This window comes from Macrosteles quadrilineatus, unplaced genomic scaffold (assembly GCF_028750875.1).
Source record: "Macrosteles quadrilineatus isolate MER2022 unplaced genomic scaffold, UCM_ALF_1.0 Scaffold_9__3_contigs__length_116548681, whole genome shotgun sequence".
Lineage (NCBI taxonomy): Eukaryota > Metazoa > Arthropoda > Insecta > Hemiptera > Cicadellidae > Macrosteles > Macrosteles quadrilineatus.
This window is the reverse complement of record NW_026542602.1, coordinates 62,356,522-62,375,795: the sequence shown is the minus strand read 5'-3', so window position 1 is coordinate 62,375,795 and position 19,274 is coordinate 62,356,522. Positions and strand designations below refer to the sequence as shown.

Genomic DNA, 19,274 nt, shown 5'->3' with positions numbered 1-19,274 from the left:
TTTAATTGACTCGAAAATGCCACAACACTTCTGGGGTGATGCTTTGCGATCAGCTGTGTATTTAATAAATCGAAGACCTACTGCAACTCTAGACGAAACTGTTACACCTGCTGAAATATGGTATGGATATAAACCTGATCTGGCAAAAATCAAACTCTTTGGTTGTGTAGCGTATTGTCATGTCGGTAAGGAACTTCGGAAGAAGCTGGGTGACCGCAGTTCAAAAATGATCATGGTTGGTTATGCAAACAATGGTTATCGTTTATGGGACCCTGTGAAAGAAAAAGTCATCATAGCTAAACATGTCAAGTTCTTTGAAAATGAGCTGTACTATGATGTGAAAGACATACAAGACATTCTACAGTTTGAATCTTCAATCTACATTCCGGCAAAAGGCCTTTGCTGCACTCGAGATCATCCCACATTGCTCTCGTGTGCAGCAAAGTGCTACTTTACCCACTAGTTACACAAATAACTATTTCAGTATTGGTTCTTTTCCTTGGTAGCAGCAAGAATCATTTTTACGTACCAACACATCACAATTTACAAATTAGTTATCTTCGGTGTTGCACCTCATTTATTACAGTCGTATTCATTTTAACTGATGTACCAAATAAAACATATTTTCCTGAAGATGTGCAGAATCCCTTTATAATTTAAAAAATGCACAAAAATAGGAAACAAATGGACTTGAAATAAAAAAATATAACAATGTTGGTGACGAAATAACAACAAAATATAAACATAAAATCAACAATAAATGGAAGTCATTCCAATCGCATGTATTATTTACAGCGAGGGGTGACAATACATACTTTTGTTCGAGTTTTCGACCATGGGGCGAGGTCTCGTAAAAATCGAATAACATTTCCAATGTATAAAATAAATACAAATAACTTTAACTAAAACATCATTGACGGATTAGTAACAATTTATTCTTTATGTGTTGTTAACCCGAAATGTTGGTTGTATGGCAACACCACACAGTCCATTGGTCATATTTACAACCTCATTCGCATTACCGGTCGCTTCTAATTGTATTTGTCGTTCGATTGTTTGGTTTGCCTATTAACGGCTCTTAATGGTTCATGTATAACCACAACACAACATACTAATGTACATGTAAATTAAATTATGCAGCAAAAATTGTGATATAAGTATTTCCGTAATTTGAATAATATTTTCACCATATCTTATAATTGTCGACAATATCATTTATTTGCATTTCAGGATATTGAATACTTTATAAGTTGTTTGATAGTTAATACTACTTTCTCTAGGGCACCTATTTGTGTTGCCAGCTGAACCTAAAAACGTGTTGTATAGTGTTTGAAAGACTAATTATTTATATGCTTTATAGTGACTGTAGGAAAAATATAATGTGTAACACGAGTGCAAAAGGCCTTCGCTGCACTCGAGATCATTCCACACTCGCCTGCGGCTCGTGCGTAATTTAATAATATTTATTGAAATATCACAATGGTTTGCCTAACATTAAAAAAGTTTGTAAAAAAATTCGAATCGTCAGCAGACAACTGTAAGTCACGTGTAATTACTTTTATTTATAGAAATGAATTTGCTCTAAAATTCAGGCACACCAACCACCAACCCTAACAATTGGCGAGTATTATTAATTATGCCTCGTATGAGTAGTATTTCATAAATTTCAAACCACACTTTTAATCAATCGTGATCTTTGTGTCTGAGTATAAATTTTATAAAAAATAATGTTTAATTCTATAATAATGAAGTTGTAGGTAATGCTACAAAATGAAAGTTCTATGAAAAATTTCAAATGTTTTCAATCATTATACCAAACTTACTCTGGGGTAGTGAATATATACATAAGTTCATGCATATGCTAACATTTTTCACACCAAAATGTTTCTGCCAAATTATACAAATAGAGATAAACATTTGTAAGAGGTACACCTCTGAATTACTGCACAGTTTACTGCACTGGCCTGAAATGGTTTTTTTCACTACTAGTGCTGAAAGTGACACATTTCAGGTCAAGATTGTTTGGTTTACGTACACGACTATCAAGGCCCGAAATGGATCTTAACGTGACGAGTAGTGAACTACACTTATCATCATGATGCAAAAAATGCAAAAAACCAAACAACGCTTTTTGGTTTAAAACAATAAAACAATATTCCGTAGGCTAGTAATTCTGTTAAAAATTGCCATAGGTTTGCAATTAATTTATTTCAAAGTAACCTGCAAAAAAATGTTCTCGTAATACAATAATGCATCAATTTACAGAAGTCAAATACCTCGCCGACATGCTTGTGTGTGTGTTTATGTGTAAACCTGAGTTTGTGTGCGCGCACGAGATGCGCATGCGCGTACCGACGCCGCCAAACTCACCAGTTGCGTCGCGTCTACGTTATCGAAGACATCGCGACCGTCGTACTACACGTTTCTGCAAACTACGTGTTTTTGCCATGATGTAATGTAAGTAAAATAGATTTAAATTCAAATTAATTAGGATAAAATTTGCTTTAGAACATAAATTCTTGAATCGAATGCAACATTTTATTTTTTGTATATATTTATTGTATAAATGTGAAGCAAGAAGCCTTGTGTAGGGAACCGCCTTTTATTTGAACTTTCAACAACTGCAATATTTAACACGTTTCATGTTGGAACAAAATGTATCTTAAGATTTTTTCTTAAATTATTTTTTGGTTGTTGAATATGGCAAACTTATTAATTCCTCGTAGTATAGGAAATAAATTTTGTTCATAGATCGAAAAAAGTAATCGTTTATATTACTACATTATATTCCATCGGTCAAAACATTGTGTTTTCTTTAATGCACAAATTAAGGTAGGCCTAGATATCATGAATATAAAATATTTATTTATTTTATAAATTTAAAATAATACTTCAAATGTGTTCAAAGTCCAACATGTAGTAGATGTTTCCGCATTTTAACTGTATTTGTTTAAGGGGGATAAAAAGAAAACTCGATTTTCTTTGCATTACAATTCAGTATCCTAAGTTATTTATATTTTTATTGATAATTGCAATAAATATTACAGAACGAACTGAATTAATAACGCCAAATATTGAGACGGTTAATAAATATATTAATGTATAATTTATTATGTAGCCTACCTTTTTATTCTAGTTTCTCTGCAACATTATAACAATAATGTTTACACAAATATAATCTATTATAATATACTATAGTTTACCTTTGCAGTAAGGTATCGTATTACAATAACTATTTCTAGTTTATTTTATTAATACATAGACTGGGATCTTTATTTTTGTGTCCATTATTTTTTTGTGTCCATTATTTACCAGAGCCAGGGTTAAATTATTTTTCCGTAAACATATTTACATATCTTGACTCTTCTATCACATTAAACTAAATTATTTTATCTTAATTTTTTATTCTTTAAATTAAAACTAATAATGTAAAACAACTGCTCCATTTCCAAGTCAAATGCATAATACAAAAGCCAGTCACATGGGTGTAATTACGTAGTCTCATTCATAATGGAGCTGTATAATTAGTTAAACGTTTACACTTCCTGAATGTCAACCTGACAACTGAAAAGGCCTAAATAATGTGGTACACGAGTAATCATATTGTCTAGTATGACCTTGAATCATTCGAATGATAACTTGAATTTTGTTTACAAGGTATTGTTTATTTATTATTATACAGATTATTTTGTAAAGTTTATTCACAGATTCTATTTATAATTTAACGCCAGTTTTGGGTTCAGGTTTTAGCATCAGACCTACAGTGATAGCTTATAAGGAATTCTCTAAAATCTTTTTGGGACTTATTGGACACACTCTATGTAAAGGTTTTATGTTTAAAGTAATGTAAATATGTGCAACCAAAGTATTGTATTGCTATCAAATGGACTATTTAAAAACCCTATTCTAAATATATATCAACTCATGTATACATATCATCATTATCAATATATATTTAATATTATTATGACAACACTGACCTTAATAGAATCTGAAGAGTGATTTTGTATTAAGTTAAAAGATTTTAAAGTAATATTTAGTAATCTGGCTTAATTTAAATTTTTGATAGCTGTATTTAGTAGTGAAATTATGAGTAAAGCTTTTTTAGTGTCAGGTATATGTTTATGGGAGGTTCAATAACCATACGCGTTATTACCATAACACTGCTATCTTTCAATATTGGACCCCTTGAGTGGTATGTGCCAGCAAGTGGCGAACCTGATAAAATATACCGCTTCAAAATTTAAATAAAACGTCAAATATTGATGTTAAAAATCGCGATCCTTCAAAGTTAACAACGCCATAGTTCTTTATTATGTTTTAGAAAATTTGACATTGCGTAATTACCACAGACTTTTGTGATATAACCCATCAGAATCATTTTATCATTTTGGCCCAAAAGCCCATAAAACACAATAATAAAGCCCATGGATAGGGTACGGATTTTTTCATACTTAAAAGCCTTTAAAAAATATTTTAAATCTGAGGTTTTGAAAATAAATAATTTAGTATTTGCAATTACTTACCCCTACAGATCCCTAAATATGTAGCCCCACATACAATGTATTGGGGATGAAATCTGTTCTTGATTCTATAAAACGATTTATCTTAAGTCTATCTCTTGTACTATTTTTTTAGCTATTTACTTGCCAACAATGCTAACTAACTTACTAATTACCTGCCTAGGAAAGTGTTAATTATTTGAAATTTACCTCGATATGTAACAAGGAGTTTTAATTCTCAGTTGAAAGGGTAGAAGGGCAGTAAGGGCCTAAACGGTTGGTCTGAGGACTCTTCACGTGTAAGGGTGGTTTTTGCCTCCCCCACCCCCTACAAAGGACCACGAGAATTGTCACATGACCCTACGTAAAAACTGGGTCAGCATTTTGCAGTGATGCGTTGTACATTCATTACCTGTTTGATTACTTATTAAAGTTTAAATTGTTTAAATTTTGCTAATAGTCTTAGTGTCTTGAAACTATACGTATACATAAGCCAAAATATTATCTTATAATGCCAAGTAATCGTATGTATAAAGTCATAATATTAATATATTTTATGTTTTAAAATTTTTAGATAGTGTTCCACTTTTTTTGTTATATTTTTAGAATTTTTTTTTACTAATACACATCCGTTATAAACTTATTTGACGAAATTTCCCCCTTTTTTACCAGGGATTTATTGTCCCAGCCTAATGCCAATTTTGTTTTAAGTACAAATAAAATAGCATTTGTTATAATATATTGCCTGTAGACATAGTAAGTATATGTAAAAATCTGTCAAAATTAATTTATCGTCAAAACAAAGTGGTCGATGTATTCCAAAAATATTTCCCCACAACATTTATGTGGTTATAAAGTCCCACGTCCTAAATATAAACTTGGCGTGCAGTTAAACGTGAGATTTAATGTGATACGCGTGCTTAAAGACTGATAACAAATATAGGTGGGCATAAATCCGGCCTGTGACCAATACTATAGGATATTAACTAAAAATATACTCGGACCGTTTTAGTTAAATTTCCAATGTTTGTGAATAAAAGTTTTGCTTTTTTTCAGAATTAATACGACGTGATCTGAAAAATAATACAGTTTAAGCTATGTTTTATATTTTATGTTTAGATTTAGTTATTTTTACTCGTGTTTTTGTTATATATAGGCATTTTACATGTAAAAAATACATTGAATTTTTGTTGAATTTTTTCGTGGTTAATGTTAGCCAAAAAATGTTATTTAGCCGCTTTTTTAAAGCCAGAGTATGTAATTTTCTTCGAAATATCTTCTACAATATTACTAAATCAATACAATGTTTTGTATTATAATGAAAGAGTTAATTTAATTCTCCTCTTTTTGATTATTAAGTTTAACTTACATTCAAATATGAATACTAATAATTGATTAATCATATTAACTCACAATTTCAACCATTATTTTTTAATCCATACATTGTTTGTAAAGTCTATTACTGTTTAGTTTGAATACCTTGATAATAAATTAAATATTTTATAATGATGTTTTTATTTAGATGTTGTCATAACATTAAGAAAATTTAAGAAATTAGTCATGAATAGAAATATAACTAATAAGTATAAACATTTAATTTAATTAAAGATTTTAACTACTGATTTAAAATATTGAAACTTTATTCTATTAAAAAGCATAGTTGTATGGTTATACATAAAAAATAAAATCCCTTCATTTAGAGTGGTGTATTTAATATTTAACCGAAATTTGTTTTGTTAGAAGACCCTACACATGTTATCACGTAAATTAATGTATAATAACGTTGGTAAAAAAGTGTGGGAATTAACACCGTGCTTAAAATTAAAAAATAATGATAACCGATATTTTCTCCGTCAATTTCTAACGAATTTTACAGTATCAGTGACATTTCATAATGGCAACAGTCGATGTATTACTTTTTGGTGGGATTCCATTAATAAACACTTTGGTCCCTTTACTTTAAACCCCATATTATTTACATTCGAATTCCATGGCTATTATAATGCATTTTAATTTATAAACAAATACAGTTTTGTAAATGGTGTTTTATTTACATACTGTTTGTTAATTTATTGTGGCTATCTATGGCAGTGGCATTTATTTACTTTTTTTGTAAGGACATGGTCAAAACTTAAACAATTTTTGTTAAAGCAAAAATTTTTTGTTTTGTAAGAAAAACGGTTTAAACTCAGGCCTTATTACTATTAAACTTCAGTTTTTTTGTTAGATAGCATCATTATTATCATTATGATATTGAGATGAGGAGGCCATCTGCGTATTTTTCCCCCAAATATGAGTGAAGGATGAGTGTAGAATGGTGTGAGATGATCTGTGTAGTGTGTAGCTATCTATTAATTGATAACGCAATGAAAAACTTCACTGGGTATGATAACAATCTCGCTAAGAATCGAACAATGAAACAACCAAAAAATAAATCCATGGTTGTATTTATTCCAAAAATTTACTTAAATTATTTCATCTGTAATTTCCTAATTTTAAACCTTACAAACAATAAACGCTTACACTTTTTTGTCAAAAGCAAACAAATTATTTTCTAGAAGAAGATTCATAACAAACATATTTAAAACAGTCAAATTCTGAGTTTTTTTTATTTGAAATAAACGTTACTCATAGGCGAGTAAAGTCATAGGTTGTCCCGGCCTACGACAACGCTAGAGGAAACGACGCGACACTTGCGTTTGTCGCACCCGTCTATCTTTAGCCACTGGCGGCCAGCTGGCGACAAGCCAAACCGTGACAAATATCACTACGATCTTCCACACTTCATTCACTCAACGCACAATGGACGTTTAGCATTTGCTACAAACTATTATCCCTTGATGCGAGTGTTGCCATTTAGTTTACGCTTCGTTGTGAGTTGTACTGTCAGTGAAAATGATAAATTTTCTTTAAACAAATATTTTGATATTGATAATATTGAGTTTTAAACTGTTATACAAGCAATATGTGATTATTTTTTTATTGCAAAGAGATATTTTATCAAGAGTTCGTTAGAGGTGTTTTGAGAGAATGCGTATCAAAAGAATTACTCTCCAGATGTCTATGTCTGGAATTCTCTTTCAGTGAGAAATTGAAATGTAGTAATTTATTTTTACTCACCACACAATGAATATTAAGGTTTTCTACAATCTACTCTGATTTGCCAAAAATTATGCTTCTTAGTCCATGATATAAAGATGAGCCACGATATTGTAAAGCGACGGAATATTATTTATTTTTAGCCAAATACTGAGAACAATTCCAATCCGTTCTTTAAGCAATGTTCAAAACTTCCTTTTCCATTAAAAATATTTCCAGCCAATTTATTTTGATTCCCCACTTACTTGGCTTGGTACTTAAAATGGCTGTTCAGTTTGAATATTATAAAAATGGCTATACTTGAATCACAATTGTTAACTGGTAAACAATGTTGTTTTTCGTATATCTCATCCCATAACTAGAACATTTAAATTCCTCAACATTACCGTGGTAATCTTCATATTTTTTCAAACTTCTCGTCCGCGGCCCAAACGAGCTGTGTGGCAAGAGCCTAAATTGTTTTACGTATTTTTCATGTCGGTAAACAAACATTAAAAGTTTAACATTTTAGAATTAAAAAATAATATATCCTAAATATAATGTAGACAATACCATTCTCAAACCTAAAATCCATAAATTCATTAAGCAAATATAATACACTTTATGTAAAAAAAAAAACTAAATTAAAACCGGTTCTTATTAAGTCGCAAATCTTTACACTAACTTAATTTTTGTTCTGAAGTTAAACTGTTTAGTTGAGTTGGTTAGTCACATGTACAACACCAGTAAACATGTGGCACCAGCTGGTTTCTAATGAAGCAGACAATAATTAAAGTAGAGAGCTGGTGAACGTGCTGAAGAGCAGGGCTTCGGGCAGACAAGCTTATCTCTTTAATTATTAAATGCCTTAGCAAACATTCTCAGATTCTTATAGAGGGCCCTACAACGTGAGCTTGTAATTAACAAGAGATTCACATTACTAACGTCATTTTCTCAAACATCATTCTTATAACGTACATGGATGTAAACACATCAACAAACTACCATTTACAAGGGCCACAGAAAAAACAGCCAGACCTAAAACATTATAACATGTTTTTAAGCATTTTAATTAATTATCATCCTGTAAATTTAGTTTTAAAGTATCACTTTACTAAAATAGTTAAAATTTTCTTTCAGCTAAATTATCAATTAAAACTTTACTTCTACAGTTTATGCTATTGGCATATTTTAAATATAACTATAGTTTTTTTTTGTCAATGTTTAAACAATTGAATAACCAATGGTCCATAGACTTTTATGAAATGTTACACTGTATTAAGAAGTCAAATTACTTTCAATAATTAGTTGGCATTGTTCAAAATTAATTACTATAGGAAACAACAGTTCATAGCCAATATTATTTGCTAAAATATCAAATTTGTTTAACACTTCAAAAAGAATAACTACAATATGCCTACTCCATAATCGATTAAATAGTGTATACATTTATAGAAAAAAATGTCGTTATGTTGTTTCACAGTTGAGAAGTTCCGTGTGAGTACCAAAACTTGGTCATCGATAGTAACTGCTGTGGTATAGCCAAAGGCAATAACGATAAGTATTAAGTTTGGTCAGGGCAGAAGGGTGGTATAATGTATGTACTGGGGGCTCAGTGGTAAATATACGGCCTAGTGCATAGCATTTGGTCCTCATGAAATATGAGAGGATAAATAAAACAATGGTAACATTTATTTTGTAAACTGTGAAACATTTTTAAGTTTTAATTGAAACATACTGATTTAAAGGGTTGTATAGCTTTTATGATTTTGTGAAATTTGTTAAATATACCATGTGTTACATATTGAAATCGGCAACATTGAAATATTTAATATGTCAAAGTTAAAAGATTTTAAAGTTCGATAAACGGGGTCCCAATGGTAAAAAATACAAGCATAGTGCAAAGTCAATGACTTTTATAAATTCACTAACATTCACATGTCACAAAAATCACAATTAACCCATAAACCCAAAAATATAATCCTGTATACATCTCCATTGTAATAAATTCATGTATATGAATACATAAAAAATGTTTGAAAATGTCAATTTTTAATCGTTTATAAACCCCTTAACCGTTCTTTTTATCAAGATCATGAAGAAGATGATTCTTAATTAAAACTTATTATTTTTTACAGTAAATATTTGTTTATACACCACTCAGTTTTTTAAAATCCATACTTTTAAAATATTTCATAAAAAAAAAACATTTTGAACTTGTACTTTTGGTATTTGTTTTCCATTTGCTACGTTTAAAAAATAAATAGTAGTTGTAACATTTTCTATATTTTAATTATTTATTTGTTACTCACAACGCCTTGCATTTAAACTATTTGCGTTTCATATTAGTTTTCCAAAAGTATTTTCTTAAAGAATGGCATTATTTTAACGGAGCATTTTATTTAGACATTAGTTTCTTAGACACGGATATCCAAAGTGGTAAGTTACTAAATAGTTCATAAAATGATAGAATTAAGTTTACACATTATTGCAGAATGTGTCATTTGAACGATACTAAAACACCAATTCAAACAATGAATTTTAAAAGTGTTGTTGAAATAGCTGAAACGGCCCATGAATAGTATCGATTGCCGACCTACGCGAGTTTTACGTTATTTTTACGAGTTCCAGTTCTCGTGTATCTTAAACTGCAAATTTACGAGTTTGTTTTTATAACTCTTTTATCGCTTCACCTGTAAAAATTAAGTCAGTTAAGTTACGATTTCTGTCTGAGAAATATTGATATTGTTAATATTAAAAAAATATATGATACCGAATATTAATTGGATGAAGGAAATTAAAACGCTGATAATTATAAATATTAAATAAAGAAATAATAAATTTTATAAATAACAAATGAACATTATATAAATTTAGATAAAGTTAAATTTATAAATATAAATTATATTAAAAATAAATTAATATTAATTAATAACTAACGATTAACTAACTACTTAACTACGATTTCGTTATGTCTGAGGAATATTGATATTAATAATATTTAAAGAATTGTGTGATAACGAATATTAATTTGACGAAGGAAATTAAAACGCTAATAATTATAAATATTAAATAAATAAATAATAAATCTTATACCTAAATAAAAAACTAATATTCTATTAAAAATATTATAAGTCATTATACATTTAGTTATAACGTAATAAATTTAAATTTATCCATATAAATTATATAAAAATAAATATTAATTACTTAACTATAATATAACATTTAATATCAAAGATTTAAAGTAATTAAATTACAATGGATAAAATATTGATAAAATAAACATTGTGTACTTTAATAAAAAACTACTTCATTTATTACAGCAGACGACGATATCGTTTTTAGCCCAAGGAAATAGTTTTTTGAAGATATATAAAAAATATTATTAATTGTTATGACAACACCTGTCTTTCCTCAACCACTGGGGCTAGGCCAACACAACTAAACAGCTGGCACATTGCCACTTTTACCAACACTTCATTGAGTAAAAGTAATAGAGAACGTTCTATTATTAAATAAATGTTTCACTCGCAACAGGTCAATAGAAATAACATAAAAAGCCCAATTTTCATTACTTATCATCGTGTGGAGCTCAAAAAAATTATTAATTTCGTATTGTAAAGGGTCATTGTTGTATAAAAGGTTACATAGAAATAAAAAAAAAAAAGTTCAATATAAATTCCTATATTATTCTTTTGGTAAAATCATGAGTTTTTTAGTTTAATTGTTCATCAATTTATTGTAATTAAATTTTGTAAATTTATTTATTTCATACTACACAATTAGCCGTAACTTTACAAAACACTTTTTTCTTCCCTATTTAGCAAACATAAGCACTCGTAAAATCTATTATTTAAATAGAGACAAAATCTGAAAAAAAATAGAATATATTGTTATTTTGAAAAAAATTATCAGACCAAATACTCGCCTTAGGATTTGTTATAATAACCAAAATGCTACAAACTTAACTAAGTTCTCATAATCAAGACTGCAATTATACACCAGGGAGCAATAACTTGGAGAGTTTGTTTGGCCAATATATTGTTGCTTGGGGCTCATTATCATTAGTACTTCTACAAAACTTTGCAATTATTTGGCACTATATTAAACTTAATTGTCAACATAGTCACAGATTATTATTCTACATCACCATAAAATATTGCATGGAAATTTAAAATTCTGACGATTCTAAGATTGTGATTTGTAACTTGTTTGCGATACCATGACTTTTTATTTAGTCGCAAGATTAAGTGTTCATAACTAGGTGTAAATATTTTTTTATTGTTTATACAACCTTATTACAGACGACCTAATACAGGATTATTAAGTTACTTATGCAATTTTTTTAGCAAATAAAAAAGAGGCCTTATTTATAAGATAAAAAAATGTTTTCAATCAAAGATCTACCCTTTTATAGACCAATAAATTGACGTATATAATTATACTGCATTTACTTTGAATACTTTTTACTTTGATACTTTTCAATGAAATGGCTACCATACAAAGTAGATATTTTAAGCCAAGTATGAATGGAGATGAGTGTAGGTTGAATGGTGCGATCTTGTAGTCTTGTTAGTGACTAAGGCCGACATATTCCTTAGACGCAGGTGTTAATTAAAAACCCATACACCTAATTTATAGTATTACAATTACTTGTTGGTTTAATTTTATCTGAAAAATGTAATCTTTATTAAGTTACCCTGGTTATACTCAGACCTGGAAATATATCTACTAAAATAGTCAGCTTCTCATACTTAATCAAATTATTACTGTTCATTACAAAATAAATAGGGAAAAAATAAATAAAATAAAAATTATAACAAAATGTATTTACAATAAAAGAAAACACGACTATCTTTACAGGTATAATGTTTATGTATTAAAGGCACAAAGCAGTCGTAATATTGTGAATACTTTGATTAGATCGAGTCTAAAACATTGAGTTTATATGGTGTAAGTGAATCTACCAAGGCTTGCTAATGTTTATAAACCAAACAGACGATGTTTGGTTAACATATCTTCATCACAGAATTAGCTCACATATTAGCATGTTCCGTGGCTTGCGTTGTATCTAGTGCAAAAATAATTCAAACCCCTCCATAAATATAATATTTTAAGCGAAAATTGTTATGACAAAATTTATTTTGTATTGTTACATTTGGCTTAATGCTATAACCCTACTTACGTAAAAGATTGGTGGTTTTAAATGCATTTTAAGGAAAGTATTGTTGTAGGATTTCTAAGATAGGAATCCTACTATAGGGATCCTACCAAGATTTCTAACAAGCATTTTCAAACTTTTAAACACGTGAAAATAGAAAATAAAGTGTTGGAAAAGTGTTAGTAACTGAGTTTCGTGTTTAATCGTTCTAAGTCTCGTTCCGATTTAAACTTAATCTCTTTAGGATAACATCGCCGGTTCTTGATCCTTTTTCCAATTTTCTCCTCGACGAGAAAGATTTTGTTAAAGTAAACAACTTTCGTAAATCAAATTTACATTTACATAGTTTGGAATATGCAGAGTTGATGTTAAACATATACTTATTTTAATTTGTTCACTGAAAAAATATTTTATTTATAAATTTAACAGTAGGAAATAACATTGAACATGGAAGAATAATAGCAATCCGTATTTTAAATTAATTTTTACAACAGTCCGTCCTTTCCCTTGTTATTGTGCCATGTAACAAATAAGCCTGTGCGATTCTTATTACTCCATGTAAATATTTTCTTTCATTATGTCTCTTAAGGTTATATAACTATTTCAGAAGCTGCAAACATTTTCCAGAACAAAACATAAATCAACTGGAATGAAAAACAATGCTTGAACTTTGTACTATTTTTAAGCGACTATACGCTGTTTCCAATTCAAACGAAAACCAAAGTGCAAAAAGTGATTAGTTCAGGTAAAGAATTAAACAAAACGTTATCTGCATTTAACTTTGTTAGTGATTATACAGGGTGTTAAAAAAGTGACGGGACGGCTCAATAATTTTGTTACCAACATAAATACGGTAGAACAGTTTTGTATCTAGATATTTATCATAAAAACCTACCTCTTTAAGCAGTTGTAGATTTTCTTCTCCTCCAGGGGTACGGTCCACGGAGTAAGATGAAAATCTTTTAAGTAAGCATGGGTTGGTATGCACATCAAATTTAAGGCCTTTACCAGTAAAATACAATGCTGCAAATTTGAACTAGAATGGGCAACCGAGTAAAAAATGGCAACCGTTCAAAGATATGTTAAATCCGCCATTTTGAATCTACTCGAATTCTAAAAATCTACTTTTTGAAGGAACTAACAGTTTTCTGTAATATCATGAGGACATCCCGCAAGGAGTTATAAGTAAACCGCTGTCATTTTTTACTCGGTTTTTCGGTTGAGTTTAAATTTGCAGCATTGTATTCTGCTAATAAAGGCCTTTAATTTTACGTACATATCAACCTATGCTCATATTTTAGATTTCCTTCTGACTCCTTGCGGAACATCCCCTTGATATGACAGAAAACTGATAGTTCCTTGAAAAGTAGATTTTTAGGTGTCGTGTTGATGTACGAATTCTTATTAATTTATATGTTATCGTTCAGAACATATTTAACCCTTTATTTACTTTATAAGGACTTTATTTACACCCTGTATAGAACCTTTACCCCCCCTATATGTGCTAACCATGTGCTAACCCTATATTATTCAACCCTGTATTTCAATACCACTGTACCAGTGTTTGTTGTCATGACAACCAGCTGAGTCTCTGAGATAACATAACATGTGTTACGTGGATTGTTATTGAAATCATGGACACAACATGACGTTCCGAATATACTGTGACATCCACTCAAGTGATTCCAGTATCCGTAGATTGTTTTCCTCAATTCTTCAAATGTCTTATCATTGTATGGAAATGTATTTTATTATTTGCTAGTGTTAGATGGTTAAACCTTTATAGTAATTTATTAACATTACTACACGGGCAGAAATCGTGATCTGTGAAAGCAATACCAACAACAAATGCAGCAATGCATTACAAATTTACTTCTTTACTTACGGTCCTCAGTATCAAAAATAAATTACATTTTTACTTTAGTACCTGTAATAACCAACGTCAATTCACTTTCAGTTATATATTTCCTTCGTAAGTTCATAATAACGCACCTGGGAACAATAACTAAATGTCTGACCAATATATCGTTGCTGGAAGCTCATTATCATTAGTGAATCCAGCATAAAATAACCTTCACCGTAACCTCAAGGCATGTGGCATGCTGGGCTAATGGTTAGAGCGTGGGACTTCGGTCCCTGAGGTCCCGGGTTTAAATCCCACCAAATCATGAATGGGTTTTATCTAAGTGATGTGCCGCAACCCCTAGGTCTAGCCTGAAGTAATGTGCAAAAGAATTCCGGGGCGTGTCTAGCATCTTAGGGGAAAAAGAAAAAAAAATCCAGAGGCATATTAAAGCTTTCAGTTCAAGAAAACTGTTTCTTTGACATACTGTTAAGGAGTCATGTATGAAAGAAAAGCTGTAAATGTTTATAATAATACAATTTGTTTTTTAATTAACTATACAAGCAACCGTTGACATAATGTAATATTCTTCGCTTGTAATATATTGTTGATTATAAATCGTTTGTTCCAATCAAAAAATTGCAATAAGATATTTTGAATGTTATAAGACACAATTATGCAGTGTTCAAAGCAATGTATGTAATTTATTTTGTTCAATAAACGGGTGTTGGTGTAACATATTTAAATATGAGTTGTATCACTGTATCTATAACAAATAATATCAGCTTTACACGTAAATTATACAAAACAAGCAGGATCTTAAGAGCCGTCAATATCTTTAAGAAATATATCCCATCAAACATTATACATTGTATTTCTCTAAGTAAAATCTTGCTACAACTAAAGTCCAATCCATCTGAGACTAAGCTGTTTCGCAATCCTATTAACTGAATTCTCCACTGCAACTAAAACATTTCATGTCAAGTTGAGATTATATCTATATTCTAGTAAGTATATTCAATAACATAGATCAAATTTTTCAAATTGAATCCTCTTGTTTTTTAACAGTATATTTTGTGTTTGTTAGAAGGTTAAACTCTGTAAATCGTCATGAAATTCATTGGAATTAAGTCAGTATATGTGGGGAGGGACCTAGTCTAGTGGTAAAGTGCAGGACTTTGGAGGCCAAGGTCCCGGCTTCAATGACAAATGGATTTTATCTATTTGATAATGAGGTAACCCTCTAGGACTACCATGAAGTAATATGTAAAACAGTTCCGAGCTAGAACCTAGCATCCTAGGATATGAAGGTGGGACATTTTACAAAAGATGGGACGTTAATTCATGTTCCTTATTGACTATTTTTTCAGACCCTGGATCATAATTGTGCATTTCCAAATTGAAACCCTGTGAAAAGGGATATAGAAAAGAGTGCATTAACAAGTTAGAAATTCCAATCATTCAGTAACCCCTGCCACCCTTGAAAAGGTCTAGTGCTCTAAAGTAAACTTTGCCACCAACGTAGGATAGCAAGTAAGTTAGTGCCTTATTCTACAGAAATGAAATATAATTTCCATTAACATCCAGTAGTGGTTAAAAAAATGCATCGATGAAAATATACTTTATTTTAAATGGTTTTCCAGAGATTCAAAGTGATTTCTAGTCAACAAGACGTATTTGTTGCGTGAAAACTCGTCCAATAACAAAGACATATTGTTTGGAACATATCACAGGGAACAGTCGCACCACTGATGGTTCTGAGTGATTACAGTGGATTTGTCTTTGTTGTTTTAATTAATGTTGCCGAATCGTTTTGCTTTTCAATCGAAAACGGAGCTGTGTCCGAAACATGACGTTTTAACACTCTTCCTACCTTCACATAATTCTGTACATCAAGCTATGTTTGGTTGAAGTAGCCTTTAGAAAATATGATATACGTTAAGTTCGTAGTTTAAGTTCTTGTGTAATCTGGAAACTTTTGATCAAATCTTTGACCTAAGAATGTCCGAGCTCGTTGAAATTGAAAGATGGTTTTGCCGTTGTTGGGAAATAAGATGAGTGTAGCAAATATTAGCCAAAAAAGTAAATATTAAGCACTGTGTACACGTTTATACCCGCACTTTCATTTAAAAGGCACTCTTGGTACAGACTTTATAGAATTTATCAAACCAATAATGTCCATTCTTAAAATTTGAAGGATGAGGGAAGTCCCCCCCCCCCCCTATTTTTGAGCCCCCTTTTTACAGCTGATTGACGTTTTGGCAAACCTCACCTGTTGTGCTATTGTTTTCAAGATAGAATTACATGGAAGATATAGAATTCTTCCACTGAAACCACCTAAAACTTCTGAACGGAGCATAGTACTTCTGTTGATGTAATCAGAGAAATTATATGATCAGCTGATCGGCTAATCAACAATGAATTAATTTATGAAATTGAAATAATCAATATATATACTTATAATTTTATATTATTTACAAAGATATTTTATACAATACATCAGAAATCTAATGTTATTGGAACAACGTAAAATGTTATGCGTAGGATTACTTTGTCATAATTCATGATCCTGCACAGAATGGCTTCCGTTATTCAAATTATCAGGCTCTGTAAAGGCCTTAAAGCATTAAGGCTTCAGGGCTTGGTAACATTTTACAGTGGTCGATCTTAACACATAACAATAATTATAATTAATTATATTATAGGAGTGTAGCCGCAAACCTGAGCCCGTACAGCCGTGCGCACGGTGTTATCACAGTATTTGTTTCCTAAATGTTTAGTACGTGTCGTGTTTGTGTGATAAATGTAAAACATGTTTGGACTATTTATTTAATATATCGACGCTGTTGCTATAATGCAACATAGAAGCAAATTCAACCTAGTGACAGTGGAGCTGAGGATGACCTGATGGTTGAAACGCGTACTCCACAGTAATTTATGGATTGATGACGTAAGTTATTTAATTATTAGAATTATAGTTTTTACAACAAATTTAACATTAAAAACTAATTTAATTTTAACCACTATATTTGATTTAACCATAACGAATTTAAGAAAGGTCGCACCTAGAAATTATGAAAATAGGATTTTATAATTTGTCAAAACAGTTATAGACAGAATAATACTGTTTCGTACTACACCCACTTAGGTATGCTTTTCCAACCAATGCCGACCAGAAAGGGTTAAGCATTTGTACCAGGTAGGATATAAAATATATGTTGTAAATAACAACACCAACATTATATAAAGTAAATTTATACATCCAAGTGACATATTATTATGCCTACTTCATTATTAAATATAGCGTGTGGTGGTGGTAGTCTTGTGATATGGTTTTAAACTATTCTGGTTGTCAGAATTACCTTGGATTACTGGAAAAGTGTGATGGGGGCCCAGAGAATTGGACCTTTTACCCAGACCAGGAAGACAGCCCAAGCCAGCTTTGATTACACTTATTTAACTAACACACTTAAATACCCTAATTTTGGTTGACACCTTCCAAACTAATATATAAATATATATAAGAAAAACCTGATTGAAGCAAGAATTGGTTGATTGTAACTGGTAGATGAACTAAGCAACCCCTCTAACCGGCAATTTAATCTCTTGGAACATGTGGCTTCGAAACATGAAAAGGATTGTTTGATTCCGTTAGGCGGAATCAAACTTGATAGTTATTTACTACATTTTCCAGCGTACCTGCGAAGCCAGTGGCTTCCCCCCCCTGAGATTTACTTCTAGCCTAACATATTTTAATATTTTACTTAAAACTAATAAGTTAACTTAGCTTGATTTTTGTTCATTCTGTACGAAGTTTGAAGACTCGAAGTTCGTCAAATCACGGCAGCGGGCAGACAGGGGCGAGAGAAGAGACGAGCCGGCTGAGCTTAGAAAAAATTGGTCCAAGAAAAAGAGCGGTTGAACGGCATGCTAGCGCCTTACGCCATGAAGCTGTGGCGCTTGCGTCACAACCACCCCCCCTCATGCAAAAGATTTTTTTTTTTTTTTTTGAGGTAGGTGAATGGAGTGGGAGGTGTGACAAGTTGTGTGAAAGGTGAGTTTTTTGGTCGAAACGCCTCCCTTCATCTTCGTTTCTGGGTCCTTAGATATCTTGACACGGTTTGGATTCCAAGGAAGCCGAGAAACAATGAGGGAAGCTTAAAACCGCCCAACCAGACTGGCTCGGCTTGGTTCATCCATCGCAAAACATTGGGGTGTGAAGCTAATTTTGGTTGACCAACCCGACAGGGATGGGAGTCCACCCCCCCTGCGAAAAAGGTAGGCATTGGGTGAAAGACAGTCATACTATCCTGTAAACTTGACGGTTTCTTCTTTTGTTGGAAAAAAAGGGGACATCTGCACGCACAAAGAGTTTTTTTTTTTTTTTTTTTTTTTTTTTTTATTTTTTTTTTTTTATGCTTTGTGGATCAAGGTTAGTGGAGCAACACGGGCGAGTTCGGTGTGTCTGGCGGGAAGAGTGAGAAGTGGCCCTAGCAGTCTTGGCGATGAGCCGAGGATGATGTGCAGATCGTCTGATGAAGTATGGCGAGATGACACTTGGTTTAGGTACTGATGAAGTGTGTTGAGATTTGGCAGAGCCACAATTGCAGAGACCAAGACGTTTTTCCAACTCGCTGATCTCAGGGGTCCGCACAGGAGCTGACCAATAGTGAGTTGTGCTGTCAGA

The 19,274-nt window shown here is 31.3% G+C and overlaps 1 protein-coding gene across 2 annotated transcripts in view; it reads left to right on the top strand.

The window, feature by feature from the left end:
- The first annotated feature begins 2,379 nt into the window (after positions 1 to 2,379).
- Positions 2,380 to 19,274, top strand: part of LOC129003094 (adenylate cyclase type 2-like) — a 69,685-nt gene continuing 52,790 nt past the window's right edge. For both annotated transcript variants that reach the window (XM_054431326.1, XM_054431325.1), the window contains exon 1: positions 2,380 to 2,457. The gene's annotated coding sequence lies outside the window, so the exon portion shown is untranslated. The remainder of the gene's footprint in view (positions 2,458 to 19,274) is intronic.